This window comes from Brassica rapa, unplaced genomic scaffold, assembly GCF_000309985.2.
Source record: "Brassica rapa cultivar Chiifu-401-42 unplaced genomic scaffold, CAAS_Brap_v3.01 Scaffold1014, whole genome shotgun sequence".
NCBI lineage: Eukaryota > Viridiplantae > Streptophyta > Magnoliopsida > Brassicales > Brassicaceae > Brassica > Brassica rapa.
In genome coordinates this window covers 2,354-21,400 of record NW_022610948.1, presented here as the reverse complement: position 1 = coordinate 21,400, position 19,047 = coordinate 2,354, and the positions used below count along the sequence as shown (strand labels likewise).

The 19,047-nt window shown below is 48.5% G+C and overlaps 1 non-coding gene across 1 annotated transcript; it reads right to left on the bottom strand.

Moving 5' to 3' along the window:
* Positions 1-560: 560 nt before the first annotated feature.
* LOC117131525 lies at positions 561-716 on the bottom strand. Its single transcript, XR_004454674.1, has one exon. It is a non-coding gene; the product is annotated as a 5.8S ribosomal RNA (ribosomal RNA).
* Positions 717-19,047: the final 18,331 nt, after the last annotated feature.

Sequence of the window (19,047 nt, the reverse complement as noted above, 5' to 3'; positions counted from 1 at the left end):
TTTCTTCTTTACCTCGCGGTACTTGTTCGCAATCTGTCTCTCGCCCATATTTAGCCTTGGACAAAATTTACCGCCCGATTTGGGCTGCATTCCCAAACAACCCGACTCGTAGACAGCGCCTCGTGGTGCGACAGGGTCCAGGCACGACAGGGCTCTCACCCTCTCTGGCACCCCTTTCCAGGGAACTTGGGCCCGGTCCATCACTGAGGACGCTTCTCCAGACTACAATTCAAACATCAAAGACGTCCATTTTCAAGCTGGGCCCTTCCCGGTTCGCTCTCCGTTACTAAGGGAATCCCTGTTAGTTTCTTTTCCTCCGCTTATTGATATGCTTAAACTCAGCGGGTGATCCCGCCTGACCTGGGGTCGCGTTGAGGACTTTGGGTCATCAAGAGGTTTTGGACCGTAACGTCTGACTATATGACGAGAATTGAATTCACCACCGCATGTCAAGATGCTCCTGGCGTCCTTAGCTCGGATTTTGGCCAACCACGTGCGGTAACACACATGAGATCAGCTTCCATCCCATATCCTCGAGAGGATGGGGGGACGACGATTTGTGACACCCAAGCAGACGTGCCTTCGGCCAGAAGGCTTGGGGCGCAACTTACGTTCAAAGACTCGATGGTTGACGGGATTCTGCAATTCACACCAAGTATGGCATTTTGCTACGTTCTTCATCGATTCGAGAGCCGAGATATCCATTGCCGAGAGTCATTTTATACTTTACATTGCAGCACTGCTTCCAAACAAACAACATCTCCGGGTTGGCGAAAGCAGGCTGTTTAGTTGCATTTTCCTTGACACTTTTCGTGTCGGGGTTTAGTGATATCCGGAAGCTATGCGTTCGATCCAAATACTTCGAATTTGAATCTAATTTTTTGCATGCTTAATAAGAATGGTTAAAGCTATTTTCTGGTAAATTTTCATGATTTTCTTTTGCTTCTAACCATGTCTTTAGCATGCTACAAAGTTCGGAGTTTCGTGGTCTAAACGAATATCTACAGCAACTTTTGATCAACACTTGACATCCTAAACTCTTTGTTGACATATTTTTGATGTTTCCTTTCAGAAAACTTTCTTCAAAAATATTAATTTTTTAATTTTTGGCTTCTCGGGTGATTTTGGTTGTCCGTGGGTGATTTTGGCCCACGTGGGCTGTCTGTTCAGTACACACAGGATGTCCGTGTGTGTCCGTCAGAACATACAGGACGTCCGTGGCTGTCCGTGTGTGTCCATCAGCACACACAGAACGTCTGTGGCTGTCCATCATTACACATATCAGCACGCTGGTCCTAGGACTCAGCACGCTGGCCCTTCCCATGGACTGTTTGGGTGATTTTGGCCCACGTGGGCTGTCGGTTCAGTACACACAGACGTCCGTGGGTGTCCACCAGCACACACAGGACGTCTGTAGCTGTTTGTGGCTGTCCGTCAGCACACACAGGACATCTGTGGCTGTCCGTGTGTGTCCGTCGGCACACACAACACGTCCGTGGCTGTCCATCAGTACACATATCAGCACGCTGATCCTTCCCGTGGACAGTTCGGGAGATTTTGGCCCACGTGGGCTGTCTGTTCAGTACACACAGGACGTCTGTGGGTGTCCGTCAGCACACATAGGACGTCCGTGTGTGTCTGTCAACACACACAGGATGTCCGTGGCTGTCCGTGTGTGTCTGTGTTTGTCCGTCAGCACACACAGGACATCCGTGGCTGTCCATCAGTACACATATCAGCACGTTGGTCCTTCGACTCAGCATGCCAACCCTTCCCGTGGACTGTTGGGTGATTTTGGCCCACGTGGGCTGTCTGTTCAGTACACACAGGACGTCCGTGGGTGTCCGCCAGCACACACATGACGTCCGTGGCTGTCCGTGTGTGTCCGTGTGTGTCCATGTGTGTCCATCTGTGTCCGTCAGCACACACAGGACTTCTGTGGCTGTCCATCAGTACACATATCAGCACGTTGGTCCTTGGACTCACCACGCTGGCCCTTCCCGTTGACTGTTTGGGTGATTTTGGCCCACGTGGGTTGTCTGTACTGAACACACAGGACGTCTGTGGGTGTCCGCCAGCACATACAGGATGTCCATGGCTGTCCGTCAGCACACACAGGACGTCTATGGCTGTCTGTGTGTGTCCGTGTGTGTCTGTGGGTGCCGCCAACACACACAGGACATCTGTGGCTGTCCATGGCTGCCGTCAGCACACACACGACGTCCGTGTGTGTCCGTCAGCACACACATGACGTCCGTGTGTGTCTCTGTGTGTCCGTCACCGCACACAGGACGTCCGTGGCTGTCCATCAGTACACATATCAGCACGCTGGTCCTTCCCGTGGACAGTTTGGGTGATTTTGGCCCACGTGGGCTGTCTGTTCAGTACACACAGGACGTCCGTGGGTGTCCGCCAGCACACACACAAGACGTCTGTGGCTGTCTGTGGCTGTCCGTCAGCACACACAGGACGTCTGTGGCTCTTTGTGTGTGTCCGTGTGTAACCGTCAGTACACACAGGACGTCCGTGGCTGTCCATCAGTACACATATCAGCACGCTGGTCCTTGGACTCAGCACGCTGGTCCTCGGACTCAGCACGCTGGCCCTTACCGTGGAATGGTCGGATGATTTTGGCCCACGTGGGCTGTCTGTTCAGTACACACAGGACGTCTGTGGGTGTCCGACAGCACACCCAGGACGTCCTTGTGTGTCCGTCAGCACACACATGACGTCTCTGGCTGTCCGTGTGTGTCCCTCAGCACACACAGGACGTCTGTGGCTGTCCATGAGTACACATATCAGCACGCTGGTCCTTGGACTCAGCACGCTGGCCCTTCCCGTGGAGTGTTCGGGTGATTTTGGCCCATGTGGGCTTTCTGTTTAGTACGCACAGGATGTCCGTGTGTGTAAGTCAGCACACACAGGACATCCATGTGTGTCCATCAGCACACACAGGACGTATGTGGCTGTCCATCAGTACACATATCAGCACGCTGGTCCTTCCCTTGGCTGATTTTGGACAACCATAGACTGTCCGTGGGTGTCCGTGTGTGTCCGTCTGTGTCCGTCAACACACACAGGACGTCTGTGGCTGTTCATCAGTACACATATCAGCACGTTGGTCCTTGGACTCAGCACGCTGGCCCTTCCCGTGGACAGTTTGGGTGATTTTGGCCCACGTGGGCTGTCTGTTCTGAACACACAGGACGTCCGTGGGTGTCCACCAGCACACACAGGACGTCCGTGGCTGTCCTTCAGCACACACAGGATGTCCATGGCTGTCCGTGTGTGTCCTTGTGTGTCCGTGGGTGTCCGCCAACACACACAGGATGTCTGTGGCTATCCATGGCTGTCCATCAGCACACACAGGACGTCCGTATGTGTCCGTCAGAACACACATGACGTACGTGTGTGTCCGTCAGCGCACACAAGACTTCCGTGTGTGTCCGTCAGCACACACAGGACGTCCGTGTGTGTCCGTCAGCGCACACAGGACGTCCGTGGCTGTCCATCAGTACACATATCAGCACGCTGGTCCTTGGACTCAGTACGGTTGCCCTTCCTGTGACACCCCCGATCTGGTCTCAGTATAAGCTGACTCGATCAGGCGTGCAACAATCAAACAAGAACATGCACAGCCGATCACTCGTAACTGAAACCAAACCAAGAAGCCACAATGTGTACATAAATGACTAACCCGAAGTTCCCGAAATAAATCCAGGTACCTTAGGCCAACCGCCTAAGTACACATATCCTATTAGGTACAACCCGAGGCTTTACAACCTTAAGAGTAATACCCAATAGTTGGTTCGTCCGGACAAGGACTAATATCATTTGGAACCCGTACTTTAAAAACATTCTTTATACACTATATACTTATTAATTTAAAAGAATCTTACAAAATCTTATAGATTAACCTCGAGGTTTTTGGTCAACAAACCTTATACATAAAGTATATCAAAACGACTGCAAGGATAATAAAACTACCGCTGGCTAATGCCATTCCTTCCCATCCTAGAGTAAAGGTCTCCCATCTACTGGTTACCTGCATATCAAATGAGTCATGAGTAACTAGTTTACTCAGTGAGTCTAATCCCACACCCAAACACATATCAATAGTATCCTGAGCAAGCGACACCTTTTGAATGCAGTGGAATTATATTCCATAATTAATATAATTATAAGGCCTCTCAATCCATCCATGTGAATCTATCTTAAACATCACCTCCACGATACCCGCCAATCACTCACTCTTAATATATATATATATATGCTAAACCCGGAAAACCACCAAGGCTAACCGAGCCTAACGGGGAATAAATATAACCATCATCTCCATCAGATATTCCAAGATAGAACATCCAATGCTGCATGCAGTTACACGGCCTCCAGGGTGCGACCCCATCATCGTGTCTTCATGACCTTGATCCATATCGCAGAACAAGTACTAAGGTTCGGGATAACCTCAAAGAATTATTCTTATTAATTCTTAAGTATTTAGACTAGATAAATACTTCATATATAAATATAGATCAAGGGATAATACTTAATCAATCAACCATAATTACTCTTTAATTAATCTATGATTAATCATTAATTAATCAATGATTATCCCTTAAATAATTCATGATTAATTCTTAATTAATCAACCATATTCAATATGCAATCATGCATACTCATTCATAATTCATTCATCATCTATCTAGATTCACCTTTAAATCCATGAGATTGGCTAAAGAAGACTAGACTCGAGCTCAAGCTAATCATACTTCACTTCTGGATCACTCTCGGTTCAGAACCATCACAAGGATCCGGCTTATCCGAATACTCTCCTTGGCCATAACATAACAGTTGGAACATAAGGTTCACTAGTCTGGTTCAAGAAGAAACTCAACTCAGTTCATAACATTTCAGTTCAATTCTCTCATATCAGTTCGGTTCAAGACAGATTGATACCATGTTCAGCTCGGTTCAAGCTTTAACAATTTAACTCAGTTCATATCAGCTTAGTTCATGCTCAGCTAACTCCGGTTCTAATCAGTTCCCAACAGCTTAGCTCGGTTATACTCAGACGACATCAGTTCAAGACAATTTCAGACCATAGACAGCTCGGCTCAGATCAGATCAAAACATATTCAGCTCAATTCAGTTCTAAACAAGATAAAATCAGTTCAATTTAATTCCCATAATTCTTATCAGTTCGTCTACTGGTTCTATGAGACTGATTAAATCATAAACCAACCAAGACTGAAGAGAACAAGACCTTAGACAACTGATCCTGACAAGTTAACCAACATACAGCAATTGGTTCTCATCAAAACATGGCTGAATCAAGAAGCTGAAGCTTACCAGTTTTAGTCAACTAATTAAACTTGACTGGTTGTCTCTCTTCAAGCTGACCACGAATTAACCTGATCAACACCACAAGAATCCATGGTTGGATTTATTCAGAATTTATCTCCAGTGTAGGCAAACCAACAAAACTTCTCACATAAACTGATCCACAACCATCTTACCGATCAAAATCAAAGGCTGAAGAACATGGGTGATTCTAAACTCTTGGACACCAAACCTTCAGCTCTTAACCACACCAGAACACACTGGATAAAGTCACAGGATGGTGAGAAAGGTTTGTCCATGCTCAATTCTCTTCTCTGGATAAATTTTTCTCTCTTCTTTCTCTCTTTCTCTCTGAATTTTTCTCTGGTTTTTCTTGCAGGTTATGAACGTCCAGAGGAGAGAAGATGGTGTTTTATAACATAAGAAGTTGCTTCAGGTGAGGGTTTACTTAAACCAAAGCAAGTTGCTGTCCTTTCCCTCCTTTGAAGAAAGATTATTTTGTTTTTATTAAACAAGCAACCAGCTTGTGACTTTCATGTGACTTTAGTGAAGCAAGCAAGCAGGTAGGTGCAGCTCATGTGACTGAATTAATGAGCAAGCAAGCAGAATAGCTGGTGAAGGTATTAGACTGGTCGAAATTTAGTTAAGAAACTTAACGACAATTTCAGACAATTTTTTACTAAAATTTCTCATCCTTCGAAGCTCGTCTTACTTTCAACTAAGCTTGCCTTGCTTAAATAATATTCGACCAACATTATTAACACTCTACCAGAACTATCAATGAGAGGCCTTTCGACCACAAGACAGTCCCGTCGAGGTATTAATTCACCGGGTCGACTTTTTTTTTTTAAATCTGATCGACCAACTCCAAACTGGTCGAGCGGAGTTTTTCTCGACCAAAAATTAACTGGCTCGTGAGGGTTATTACACTTCCCGTGGACTGTTTGTGTGATTTTGGCCCACGTGGGCTGTCTGTTCAATACACACAGGACGTCCGTGGGTGTCCGCCAACACACGCAGGACGTTCGTGGCTGTCCATGGCTGTCCATCAGCACACACAGGACGTCCGTGGCTGTCAGTGCTTTTCCTTGTGTGTCCCTCAGCACCCACAGGACGTCCGTGGTTGTCCATCAGTACACGTATCAGCACGCTGGTCCTTGGACTCAGCACGCTGGCCCTTCCCGTGGACTGTTTGGGTGATTTTGGCCCACGTGGGCTTTCTGTTCAGTACACACAGGATGTCCGTTTGTGTAGGTCAGCACACACAGGACGTCCGTGTGTGTCCATCAGCACACACAGGACATCTGTGGCTGTCCATCAGTACACATATAAGCACGCTGGTCCATCCCTTGGCTGGTTTTGAACAACCATAGACTGTCCGTGGGTGTCCGTATGTGTCCATCTGTGTCCGTCAGCACACACAGAACGTCTGTGGCTGTCCATCAGTACACATATCAGCACGTTGGTCCTTGTACTCAGCATGCTGGCGCTTCCCGTGGACTGTTTGGGTGATTTTGGCCCATTTGGGCTGTCTGTTCTGAACACACAGGACGTCCGTGGGTGTTCGCCAGCACACACAGGACGTCCGTGGCTGTCCGTCAGAACACACATGACGTCCATGGCTGTCCGTGTGTGTCCGTGGGTGTCCGCCAACACACACAAGACGTCTGTGGCTATCCATGGCTGTCTGTCAGCACACACAGGACGTCTGTGTGTGTCTGTCAGCACACACATGACGTCCGTGTGTGTCCGTCAGCGCACACAAGACTTCCGTGTGTGTCCGTCACCACACACAGGACATCCGTGTGTATCCGTCAGCGCACACAGGACGGCCGTGGCTGTGCATCAGTACACATATCAGCACACTGGTCCTTGGACTCAGCACACTGGTCCTTGGACTCAGCACGCTGGCACTTCCCGTGGACTGTTTGGGTGATTTTGGCCAATGTGGGCTGTCTGTTCAGTACACACAGGACGTCCGTGGGTGTCCGCCAGCACACGCAGGATGTCCGTGGCTGTCCGTCATCACACACAGGACGTCCGTGGCTGTCTGTGTGTGTCCGTCAGCACACACAGGACGTCCGTGGCTGTCCATCAGTACACATATCAGCACGCTGGTCCTTGGACTCAGCACGCTGGCCCTTACCGTAGAATGTTCGGGCGATTTTGGCCCACGTGGGCTGTCTGTTCAGTACACACAGGACGTTTGGGGGTGTCCGAGAGCACACCCAGGACGTCTGTGCATGTCCATCAGTACACATATCAGCACGCTGGTCCTTAAATTCTGATCGATCAATCTTCAAAATGATCTTAAAGAGTTTTCTCGACCAAAATTATATCTGCTCGTGAGGGTCATTACATCCGCTGTCCAAGAGTCCGTATCGAATGGCTCCGACCGAGATGGCCGAGCTAAAGAAGCAGTTGGAAGAATTGCTTGACAAGGGGTTCATACGGACAAGTAGCTCCCCTTGGGGTGCACCAGTCCTCTTTGTGAAAAAGAAGGATGGTAGCATGCGTCTGTGCATCGACTATCGAGGGTTGAACAGGGTAACTGGGAAGAACAAATACCCGTTACCCAGGATAGACGAGCTGTTGGATCAGCTGAAAGGAGCTAAGTGATTTTCTAAAATCGATTTGGCCTCGGGATATCATCAGATTCCTATAGAGCCAAACGACATTAGGAAGACAGCATTCAGGACCAGGTACGACCATTACAAGTTCGTAGTGATGCCGTTCGGTCTGACCAATGCACCTGCTGCATTCATGAAAATGATGAACAGCGTGTTCCAGGACTTCTTGGATGAATCAGTGATCATCTTCATTGATGATATCCTGATCTACTCCAAGGACGAGGAATCTCATCGGAAACATTTGAGAGCCGTGCTGGAACAATTACGAGAGCACAAACGTTTTGCTAAACTCTGCAAGTGCAGTGTTTGGCAAAAGAGTAATGGGTTCCTCGGTCATATTGTTTCTGACCAGGGCGTCACAGTGGATCCATAGAAGATCAGGGCAATCAAGGATTGGCCCCGACCACGCAGTGCCACGGAAGTTAGAAGCTTCCTAGGGCTGGCAGGTTACTATAGAAAGTTTGTGAAGGGATTTGCAAGCTTGGCTCAACCTATGACACGGTTGACTGGGAAGGACGTTAAGTTCACATGGTCTGATGAGTGTACGAGATGTTTCTCCGCACTTAAGGATATGCTGACTAGCGCGCCCGTCCTGGTTCTTTTGAAGGCACACCAACCTTATGAAGTCTACACGGATGCGTCCATCACTGGACTCGGTTGCGTGTTGACTCAACATGGGAAGGTCATTGCCTACGCGTCAAGGCAGCTGAAGAAACATGAGGGAAACTACCCCACCCATGATCTTGAAATGGCTGCGGTAGTATTCGCCTTAAAGTTTTGGCGATCATATTTACATGGGGCCAAAGTCCAGATACTTACGGACCATAAAAGTCTGAAGTATATATTCACCCAGCCTGAGTTAAACTTAAGGCAGAGGAGGTGGATGGAGTTCGTGGCCGACTACAACCTAGACATCACTTATTATCCAGACAAGGCTAACCTTGTGGCCGACGCCTTGAGCCGGAAGCGAGAAGACGTCATGGTCGGAAGCGGAACGGATGAGCCGGATGAGGTGGAACGCTTCGTTCGTTTAAATGCTTTGAACAGAACGGACAGACCACGGGGTTTAGAGGCGGCGAATAGAGCCGACCTGCTTACCCAGATCCGAGCGGCCCAAGATCAGGACGAGAACCTGAAGATGGTTGCTCGGAACGACCTGACTGAGTATCAAATCGCCAATGACGGTATGATCTTAGTTCATGGTCGGATCAGCATACCCAATGATAGGAGTTTAAAGAACGAGATCCTTAGGGAATCTCACAAGTTTAGATTCTCGATCCATCCTGGAGTGACCAAGATGTATCATAATCTTAGACAATACTATCATTGGATACGCATGAAGGTTGATGTGGTCGAATGGGTTGCAAGTGTCCTACGTGTCAACTCGTCAAGGCCGAAGAACAAGTTCCGAGTGGACTGCTTTAGAGCCTACCTATTTCCCACGACTAGGAATAGGAATGATGCTTCTGGGTAATAGTTGATCGACTGACCAAGTCTGCCCACTTCCTGGCCATCAAAAAGACTGATGGAGTCGACCGGAATGTGAGTAAGTACATTGACGAGATTGTGAGGCTACACGGAGTACCCTCAAATATAGTTTTGGATAGAGATTCGAGGTTCAGTTCTCACTTCTGGCAAGCTTTTCAGAAAGCTTTAGGAACAAGAGTGAACATGAGTACGGCTTATCATCCCCAAATGGATGGGCATTCGAAAAGAACTATACGGACGCTGGAAAACATGCTTCGAGCATGTGTTCTCGATTGGGGTGATTCCTGGGAACGACATTTGCCGTTAGTGGAGTTCGCCTACAATAACAACTTCCACTCCAGTATAGGCATGTCGCCATACGAAGCTCTGTATGGACGACCATGCAGGACACCGTTATGCTGCACCCAAGTGGGGGAGCGTAGCATGATAGGCCCCGAAATCGTGGAGGAAACCACGGAGAAGATCAAGTCCGTGCGGGACAAGATGAGGGCCGCACAGGACAGACAAAAACATTACGCTGACAAATGAAGGAAAGAACTGGAGTTTGCAGTGGGTGATATGGTCTATCTCAAAATGATTACCTTTAAAAGTAGAGTGCGAATTTCTGGTAGAAGGAAACTAGATCCAAGATACCAAGGTCCGTTCAGAGTCATAGAACGAGTGGGTAGTGTGGCATATAAGTTGGACTTACCATCCGAGATGGAAGCCTTCCATGACGTATTCCATGTCTCCCAACTCCGGAAGTGCTTGACGGATCAGGACGTCTTAATACCAGAAATACCATCTGATCTAGGTACTAACCTAACTTTGGAAACAAGGCCGGTTCGGATCGTAGATAGGATGGAAAAAGCAATGAGAAAGAAAACAATCCAGATGGTCACGGTCATTTGGGATTGTAATGGTCGAGAAGAGACCACTTGGGAGACGGAGGCCAAGTTTCAAAAATGGTTTGACCAGTTTGTGTTGGGTGAAACACATGACTCGGATTCGAGGACAAATTCATTGCTAGTGGGGGAGACTTGTAACATCCCGGATTCTGAATAGGATCATTGGGACGGCCATGGTTCGAGGAAACGTACTAGTCAGGCTTAGGACATCAAGACAAGCGTTCCATGGCCAGATAAGAAGGTTAAGGACGTAAGGAAACTTAGACTTAACCTTATACAAGTCGAGAGTCAGCTAGGACGAGTAAGACGGTAGCTGGACGGATGGAACAAGTAGCTCGACCAGCTCAACGGAGTTAGGTTAAGCTAACTCCAGCTTGGCCACTACTAAGTCAGCTCCACTAGCTGAACTACTCGCTCACTCAGCTGAGGCAGCTAGGAGTCAGCTCATCTCAGCTGGACGGACTGTTCAGGTTTCGGTCCGATGGTCCGGGTCCGGGCCGGTGGTGGGCCATGGGGGTCCGGCCATGAGGCCATGGACCATTGGGGCTTGGGACAAGGCCGTGGGCTAAGTCCAGGGGGATTGGGTAAGGCCTTGGGCCTCTGTTCGACCCAAACCCATGCGGTATTGGCGAAGGGACGCATGCGGCCGAGAGGGTGTAACCCTTGGCCGATTGTGCCCATCCACTGGCCAGTCATGCCTGTTCGTAGGGCAACACTTACCCCCTCGTTTTCTATAAATATGGGGTCCTCTCTGTCGATTTCATTCATCCAATCCATAGAGAAAATACTCAGAGAAATCGTAGAGAGAGAGAAAGAAAGAGAGAGAGAGAGAGTTTCCGGCCAAAGCAAGGCCGTTTGTGTGGTTGTTAGGTTTCCAGCTATCTGATCGTTTGTGAAGCAACCTCCGATCAAGTATGGGAGACCGAGAGCAGGAGAAGAGCATGGAGAACCCTGACACGGTTCAGAAGGTACGTGGTGGGCTATGGCCCCATCAGACCGAACTGACGGTCCTTAAGATTGCACCGCGGCTCTGGTCGGTCTGTTAGACCTAACCGCTTCTCCTCTTCTTGTTTCTATCCGGCCCTTTCTCTTCTTTCTGATTATACACGAAGGGTTGTGTTGGTTCAGTCCAAGGGACACGTCCCTAGACTGGGCCGGTCATAACCAAACTGCTAACCTAGACGCTGGTCTGTTAGACGGTCGGTTCGAATCGCACCATAGACTGTACGGTTGGTCATGTCCCAAGAGGCACGAGTGGCCAAAGGTAACGAGTTACCAAGGGTTGTGAGTTACCAAAGGTCACGAGTTCCAAAGGTTGTGAGTTGCCAAAGGGTGTAAGTAACAAAGGGTTACAGACGCCAAGAGGTACGAAGACGAAGAGGTACCAAGGACCGAAGGGGTGCATGTTCCAAACGGTGTCTGTTGAGACAGGTCGTGTCCGTTCCTTAAGGATCAGACCATGTATTGTCCGTCGAGACAAGTACACAGTTGGTCTAAGGCAGGGTAAGAATCGCAAGCTCTGATCGGTCATTTGGCCTAACCGGTTTGGGCGTGAGGCTTACTCGGCCGTTGGATCCAGGCCCAAGGCTGGATCAGGAAAAGAAGTCCGTTGGGCCATTGAGCCGGCCTTCATCTAGGCCGGTCGCACCTAGATTCTATCTGGATGGACGGATTGGTCTTCGGGACGATCCGGACTGTTCGTGTGTTCTGTTTATCTATTCTGGACTGTCTATATAATTCTAAGTCAAGGGGTGGTTGGTTGAATGACTTAAGATTTGGTAGGCAGGTTCATATCTTTTTATAAGTATATTGTCCGAGGTTTATCTATGTTTTAGGAACCAAGCCAAGCATTGTAGAATCGACCAGTTCTATTATCGGTTATGATTAATGCTTATCTGGTTGTGGTTTCCGGAACTATGGATGGTTCTCGTTAAGCCAAGGAGCCGTGAAGGCTCGGTCAGTGAGAGGCTGTGTAACGTGTGGTTAGATGATGCTAGGGATGAACTAGTGATTGTCTATGAAATGATTAAGAAGTTGTGTATCGGATCTAATGTTTCTAAGTAGTACATTTTATACACATTTATATTCCTCTGTGCTATCTGTTCAATTGTTTTAGAACCTCATATCCAAACATGACTTAGTAAATGAAAGACTTAAAATGAATCAAACAAGCAAAGGATTGATTATATAGCAAACGGGTCCAGTTTCGTCGAGAGGCCAGATTCGGGTGTTACAAGTTGGTATCAGATCCAGGTTGATTCTAGGATATTTGGGTTATGTAGTCCACACACACGCAGCCAGCTGATTCAGTCTCACACTGAGGTCTGATAGTTAGGTCTAGGGATTAATTGTCTCGGTTATGTGATGTATATGTTGTACTAACAATGTCTGAATCCTTAGGCTGGGAAAAGCAAACTGGGAAAGACCCGAAGGAATAAGAATTTCACCTCTGACTATGAAATACGAATGCCCCCGACTGTAACACCCCCGAACCGTCCTAGACATATGGTCGATCAACCGGCCAACAATCAAACAAGAACATGACCGATCGACTGTCCAACACCTAGGGTTGGAGATGATTGAGCCAACCGGCCAGCCAACAATCAAGCAAGAACAAGACTGACCGTCCAACCCAACACCATGGTCCAGAAGCGCTACGTGACGGGCTAGGGACGATCCGGTCAGAGTAACAAAATTTACTCCACGACCTAGAACAGTTCATCCACTAACTCGTCCCGCTGAGTCAAGGCACAAGGCTTTGCAACCCGTACCTAGAGTTAGCGTTTTCCGTTGATCGAGGCCTAAGGCTTTTCAACCCGTACTATGACCTAACGTTGTGTTAGACCGGACTAGTCAAATATCAGAGTACTCATTGTCACGCCCCCAATCTTGAATAGGATTGTTGGGACGGCCATGGTTCGAGGAAACTTGCAAGCCAGTCTTAGGACATCAAGGCAAGCGTTCTCTGGTCGAGAAAGAAGGTTAAGGACATAAGGAAACTTAGACTTAACCTTATACAAGCTAAGAGACAGCTAGGATGAGTAAGGCGGTAACTGGACGAAGTGAACGAGTAGCTCGGCCAGCTCAATGAAGCTAGGTTCAGTTCACTCCAGCTCAGTCCCTACTAAGTCAGCTCCACTAGATGGACTACTAGCTCACTCAGATGAGGCAGCTGAGAGTCAGCTCATCTCAGCTAGACGGACTGTCCGGGCTTTAGGCCGATGGTCCGGGTCCGGGTCAGTGGCGGGCTGTGAGGTCCGGCCATGAGGCCATGGGCTGTTGGGTCTTTGGACAAGGCCGTGGGCTAAGTACAGGAGGCTTGGGGCGTGGGTTGGGCTTGTGACCGACCCCAAACCCAATCCGAAAGGGCGAAGGGATGCAAATGGCCAAAAGGGGACAACCCTTGGCCGATGGTTCCCATTCGCTAGCAAGTCATGCCTGTTCGTGGGGCAAGACTTACCCCCTCGTTTTCTATAAATATGGGGGCTCTCTGGTCGATTTCATTATCCAATTCCAGAGTAAAATACTCAGAGAAAAATGTAGAGAGAAAGAAAGAGAGAAAGAGAGAGTTCCGGCCAAGAGAAAGGCCGATTGTGGTGGTGTTGTGTTCCGGCGACTCTGATCGTTTGAGAACTAACTCCGGTCAAGAATGGGAGATCAAGACAAGGAGAAGAGCATGGAGAACCCAGACGTGGTTCACAAGGTATGTGGTGGGCCGTGGCTCTATCAGACCGAACGGACGGTCCATGCGACCGCACCGCGGCTCTGCTCGGTTCCTAAGTCCCATCTAGTACCAAAGTCTGAATATGAGTCCGGCTCTGGATAGAGTAGTGGTGTCAGCAATCCGAGCAGAACGGATCCTTAGACGGGGTTGTGAAGCATATTTGACCACAATTACCACTATGGAGCACGGCAGGTCTGATGATCAGAAAGATCTATCTGAGGACCCGTTGGTGTCTGAGTTCCCAGATGTGTTCCGTTCGCTACAGGGTGTCCCCCCTGATAGGTCGGATCCATTTATGATTGAACTAGAACCAGGGACAGCTCCGCTGTCCAAAAGTCCGTATCGAATGGCTCCGGCCGAGATGGCCGAGCAAAAGAAGCAATTAGAAAGAATTGCTGGACACGGGGTTCATACGTCCAAGTAGCTCTCCTTGGGGTGCACCAGTCCTCTTTGTGAAAAAGAAGGATGGTAGCATGCGTCTGTGTGTTGACTATCGAGGGTTGAACAGGGTTACTGTGAAGAACAAGTACCCGTTGCCCATAATAGACGAGTTGTTGGATCAACTCAAAGGAGCCAAGTGGTTTTCTAAGATTGATTTGGCCTCAGGGTATCATCAGATCCCTATAGAGCCAAATGATATTAGAAAGACAACATTCTGGACCAGGTACGGCCACTACGAGTTTGTGGTTATGCCATTCGGTCTGACCAATGCGCCTGCTGCATTCATGAAAATAATGAACAGCGTGTTCTGAGACTTCCTGGACGAATCAGTGATCATCTTCATTGATGATATCCTTATTTACTCCAAGGATGAGGAATCTCATCGGAAACACCTGAGAGCCGTGCTGGAACGATTACAGGAACACAAGCTCTATGCTAAACTCAGTAAATGCAGTTTTTGGCAGAAGAGCATTGGGTTTCTCGGCCACATTGTGTCCGGTGAGGGCGTCTCGGTGGATCCAGAGAAGATCAAGGCAATCAAGGATTGGCCTCGACCACGCAGTGCCACGGAAGTCAGAAGCTTCCTAGGGCTGGCAGGTTATTATAGAAAGTTTGTGAAAGGATTCCCAAGCTTGGCTCAGCCTATGACACGGTTGACCAGGAAGGACGTTAAGTTCACATGGTCTGAGGAGTGTGGGAAATTTTTTTCCGCGCTTAAGGAAATGCTGACTAACGCACCCATTTTGGTTCTTCCAGAGGCCGACAACCCTATGTGGTTTATACGGACGCGTCCATAACAGGACTAGGTTGCGTATTAACCCAGCATGGGAAGGTCATTGCCTATGCATCAAGGCAGTTGAGAAAACATGAGGGAAACTACCCCACCCATGACCTTGAAATGGCTGCGGTAGTGTTCGCCTTAAATATTTGGCGATCATACTTGTATGGTGCCAAGGTTCAGATACTTACGGACCATAAGAGTCTTAAGTATATATTCACCCAGCCTGAGTTAAACTTAAGGCAGAGAAGGTGGATGGAGTTTGTAGCTGATTACGATCTGGATATCACCTATCATCCGAGAAAGGCTAATCTGGTCGCAGATGCCTTGAGCCGGAGAAGGGCCGACGTATCAGCCGAACGAGAAGCAGATGACCTGGACGGTATGGTTCGTGCCCTACGGTTGAACGCATCAACCAAAGAGTCTGAACCAGTCGGATTAGAGGCGGTCAATCAGGCCGACCTGCTTACCCGAATTCGGTTGGCTCAAGGTCAGGACGAGAACCTGAACAAGGTTGCTCAGTATGATAGGACGGAGTACCAACCTGCAAAGGATGGTACCATCCTAGTAAACGGTCGGATCAGTGTTCCTAATGATAGAAGTCTAAAGGAAGAGATTATGAGGGAGGCTCATAAGTCCAGATTCTCGGTTCATCCTGGTGCGACCAAGATGTACCAGAACCTTAAGAAGTTCTATCATTGGATCCGTATGAAGGCAGATGTCGCGGAGTGGGTGGCCAAGTGTTCCACTTGCCAACTCATCAAAGCAGAACATCAAGTGCCTAGTGGGTTATTGCAAAGCTTGCCTATTCCGGAATGGAAATGGGATCACATCACAATGGACTTTGTGACTGGGTTCCCTACCACGAGGAGTAAGAAAGATGCGGTTTGGGTTGTGCTTGATCGCCTGACCAAATCAGCACACTTCCTGGCTATCAAAAAGTCGGATGGGGTAGATCAGATTGTACGTAAGTACATTGATGAGATCGTCCGACTACATGGTGTGCCGGCAAGCATAGTTTCAGATAGGGATTCAAGGTTCACATCTTACTTCTGGAGGGCTTTCCAAAAGGCTTTAGGAACAAGAGTGAACATGAGTACAGCATATCACCCACAGACGGATGGACAGTCTGAACGAACGATCCAGACATTGGAAGATATGTTGCGAGCATGTGTTCTAGACTGGGGTGATTCCTGGGAGAAACATCTACCTCTGGTAGAATTTGCTTACAACAATAGCTTCCATAGTAGTATTGGAATGTCGCCATACGAAGCTCTGTATGGGCGTCAATGCAGGACACCCTTATGCTGGACCCAAGTTGGGGAACGCAGCATGATTGGTCCGAAGATTGTAGAAGAGACAACCGAAAGGATCAAGTTCTTGAGGGACAAGATGAGACAGGCACAAGACTGCCAAAAGAACTATGCAGATCGAAGAAGGAAAGATCTCGAGTTTCAAGTAGGTGACTTGGTGTATCTAAAAATGATTACCTTCAAAGGATGAGTCCGGATTTCCGGAAGACGGAAGTTAGATCCGAGATACTTGGGGCCGTTCAAGGTCATTGAAAGAGTTGGGATGGTGGCCTACAAGTTGGACTTGCCGGCCAAGATGGACGCATTTCATAATGTGTTCCACGTCTCCCAACATCGGAAATGTTTGACGGACCAAGACATCGCTCTTCCTGCCATTCCAGACGATCTTGGTAAGAACCTAACCTTGGAAACGAGGCCAGTTCGAATAATAGATAGGATGGAAAAAGCAACAAGGAAGAAGACGGTCCAGATGGTCAAGGTTGTCTGGGACTGTAATGGTCAGGATATAATCACTTGGGAAACCGAAGCTAGAATGAAAGCAGAGTACCCAGAGTGGTTGGATCAGTTTGTTTCCGAGGAAGCATTTGATTCGGATTCAAGGACGAATCCATCCCAAGGGGGGGAGACTTGTCACGCCCCCAATCCTGAATAGGATTGTTGGGACGGCCATGGTTCGAGGAAACGTGCAAGCCTGTCTTAGGACATCAAGGCAAGCGTTCCATGGTCGATAAAGAAGGTTAAGGACATAAGGAAACTTAGACTTAACCTTATACAAGCTAAGAGACAGCTAGGACGAGTAAGACGGTAACTGGACGAAGTGAACGAGTAGCTCGGCCAGCTCAATGAAGCTAGGTTCAGTTCACTCCAGCTCAGTCCCTACTAAGTCAGCTCCACTAGCTGGACTACTAGCTCAGTCATCTGAGGTAGCTGAGAGTCAGCTCATCTCAGCTAGACGGTCTGTCCGGGCTTTAGGCCGATGGTCCGGGTCCGGATCAGTGGCGGGCTGTGAGGTCCGGCCATGAGGCCATGGGCTGTTGGGTCTTTGGAAAAGGCCGTGGGCTAAGTCCAGGAGGCTTGGGGCGTGGGTTGGGCTTGTGACCGACCCCAAACCCAATAAGAAAGGGCGAAGGGATGCAAGTGGCCAAAAGGGGACAACCCTTGGCCGATGGTGCCCATTCGCTAGCAAGTCATGCCTGTTCGTGGGGCAAGACTTACCCCCTCGTTTTCTATAAATATGGGGGCTCTCTGGTCGATTTCATTATCCAATTCCAGAGTAAAATACTCAGAGAAAGAAAGAGAGAAAGAGAGAGTTCCGGCCAAGAGAAAGGCCGATTGTGGTGGTGTTGTGTTCCGGCGACTCTGATCGTTTAAGAATTAACTCCGGTCAAGAATGGGAGATCAAGACAAGCAGAAGAGCATGGCGAACCCAGATGTGGTTCACAAGGTATGTGATGGGCCGTGGCTCCATCAGACCGAACAGACGGTCCATGCGACCGCACCGCAGCTCTGCTCGGTTCCTAAGTCCCATCCGGCTCTCCTTATCTGTTTCAATTCGTTTCTCTTCTCTTCTCTCTGGTTAAACACGAAAGTTTGTGTTGGTTGAGTCCAAGGGACACGTCCCTAGACTTTAGCTGGACATAATCAAACCTCTAGCCTAGACACGGGTCAGTTAGTGGGATGATCCGATCGCACCAAGACTGGGCGGTTAGGACGAACGGTTGGGAATGACCCAAAGGGCACGAGTTGTCAAGAGTCATGAGTGTCCAAGAGGCACAGAATGGCCAAAGCATACATGTTCCAAACGGTGTCTTTCGGGACAGGTTAGGACCGATCCTTATGGATCAGCTTATGGCTTGTCTAGTTAAGACAAGGTCACTGTTTGTCTAAGCCAAGGTAGAGTCGCAAGGTCTGACCGGTTGCTAAGCCTTCCGGATTAGGCTTGAGGCTTACTCAGCCGATTGGATCCAGGCCTAAGGCCGGATCAGGTAAGGGAGTCCATTTGGCCATTGAGCCGGACTCCATTGGCCGGTCGCACCTAGATTCTGTCCGGTTAGACGGATTGGTCTTTGGGGACGATCCGGATCTGTTCGTTTGTTCTGTTTATCTATTCTGGACTATCTATCTGATTCTAAGTCAAGGGGTGGTTGGTTGAATGACTTAGGATAGGGTAGGTAGGTTCATACGTTTTATGATTATGTTGACTGAGGTTTATCTAAGTTCTAGGAACCAAGCCAAGCATTGTAGAATCAATCCGTTCTATTCTCGGTTATGACTAATGCTTATCTGGTTGTGGTTTCAGGAACTAAGGATGGTTCTGGTCAAGCCAATGAGCCGTGAAGGCTCGGTCAGTTAGAGGCTGTGTAACTTGTGGTTAGATGATGCTAGGGATGAACTAGTGATTGTCTATGAGACTGTTAAGAAGTTGTGTATTGAATCTCATGTTTCT